Raw genomic sequence first — 2294 nt, 5'->3', positions numbered from 1 at the left:
TGGTTTATTCACAGTTGTCTTTACCCCAAACCATGTAACACTGGAGTACTGGGAGTCCAACGGAGCTATATATTTGTGAAAGAGCTCTCTTCTCTCAACATATCTCCTGCCTTTGTACCAAAAAAGTGGTATAAATAATCTTGGCTTTTGGAGCACACACACCCACAAAGACCATTTTTGAAGATGAGTGTGTTCTTTTCACTGAAATTCTCTTTATTCTGTAATTGTTTTCTACCTCACTTTTAATTTTACCTTGGCTTTGGAGCAATGTTTAAAAGTGGCAACCGTTCAATAAAACGTTGCCATACAGCTTTTTCAATTAAGAATTTTGTGGCAACTATAGGTGCATTAAATCATGAAACAATAATGGAAGGTTTGAGCTAGAAATATGATATGAGAAATAATCCAATATAAAACCTTTATTTTACAGTTGACTTAGTCAGTCCTTGAGATACCAAGGTGTTGGAGTAGGCAGAACTAAAACCATGTTGGGACATAAAACTCCATGGGCTATCGGCGCATTTTTAAAAGACCCAGTTTTTTCTTAGAGTGTATTTTCCCTGAGTTCCCTCTTTTCCCATGGTTATTTGATATTTTGAACCTTTGTTATGGGGAAAGATGACATGATTTACATCAATGTAAAGTTGTTTTCCGGTTAGACTGGAGTTACAAAGTTGACACGAGACGTGTACTATCCAGACCCTGAGAAACCAAGGAAGACATGGATAAAACTATGCATTTCTTAGAGTGTATTTTCCCTGAGTTCCCTCTTTTCCCATGGTTATTTGATATTTTGAACCTTTGTTATGGGGAAAGATGACATGATTTACATAAATGTAAAGTTGTTTTCCGGTTAGACTGGAGTTACAAAGCTGACACGAGACGTGTACTATCCAGACCCTGAGAAACCAAGGAAGACATGGATAAAACTATGCTGATTCCACCCCTAAGATAACGTCAAGGATTGAAACAGTAGCCAAGTGGAGCCTCGGTGAGACCTTGCACCTGGCTCCTTGCACAGAGCCCCCACAGCTCACATCCCCCTCCCTCCTGCTTACCATGTCCCACATTTCATTCCCTCAGTGCCCTCTTTAGTAATCCCTCAGTAAATCTGGGTCTTTGAGATGGTCCTAGTTTGGCCATTTTCCTTCAGGTTTACCAGAGAGATAGGCTAGCCTAACATCTTTCCTCAGATCACTGATATTCCTGAATATAAGCTGACTTCCATTTGCACCAACATTTGACTTTTGAGTTCTTTTTTTTGTTTGTTTGCAGGCAGGCAGGCTGACTTGGGTTTGGTAACCAGATTCTAACAAGCCTAAGCCAGGAGATGAATGCTCTGGGGTAACAGATTTTGGCAAGCCAAGCCAGGGGTTTTGTATGGGACAGGCAGCTGGACTTGGGCCTGGTAACAAAGGGACTTGTCTAACGTCACAAATGAAGCCAGTAGCAGAGCAAAGAGAAGAATGTGGTCACCTATCCTCCAGGGCAGGTGTCCCATCTATGTACTATGAAAGAAAAGAGCAGGTAAGGCAAAACTGTACATATCGTGGCAGTGAATGAGGCTAAGGTCAAATTCTTCTGCTATTTTAGACTGAAGAGACCTGAAGGCAAAATTGACAATATTGTAGAGTAGTGAAGAAGAAGTCTTTTAATTCCTATTAGGATTCTCCATTCCAAGATTAGTTATGTGACCTTGAGAAAAATGGAGCTTTCCAAACCTCAGTGTTCTTACCTATAAAGGGAGACTAATAGGGTGCCTACATCAGGCAGCTGTTGTGAAAAATTAATAATAATGCATATAAGCAAATAGCATAGTGTCTGTATATAGGAAATACTTAAGATAGGAGAGTCATATCTTACCACATTTAACTTGAGCTAATTCAGTGTGACATATATTCTCAACAGATCAAGACAGAGATAAATACCTATTTAATTTGTGTGGTCACTAATGAGTCTGTGACTTGAAGTGAGCATGAGAAGTGAGCATGTGGGTCCCTCAGTGAGTATTAGCCCCTGCATGCTTCTCATACCATGAACATCTTCCTGCCACCCAGTAGTTCTTTAAAGCACATATTTGTTATACACCATGTCCTTTAAATGTAAGCCAGCTACTTCATCTGGTGCACACATGAAGAAACACTAATCTGCTCTAATGATGAAAGAACAATTAGATGTGCTAGGCTGTGGAGTTCTTTTTTTTTTTTTTTTTGGTCTCCAGCATGACTCTCTAAGATATCAAGGAAAAACTTGATGAAAAGTCATTTTTGCCATAGGCTTTGAATTAATATTCT

This window comes from Galeopterus variegatus, unplaced genomic scaffold (assembly GCF_000696425.1).
Source record: "Galeopterus variegatus unplaced genomic scaffold, G_variegatus-3.0.2 Scaffold2863, whole genome shotgun sequence".
NCBI lineage: Eukaryota > Metazoa > Chordata > Mammalia > Dermoptera > Cynocephalidae > Galeopterus > Galeopterus variegatus.
This window is presented reverse-complemented; position numbering follows the sequence as displayed.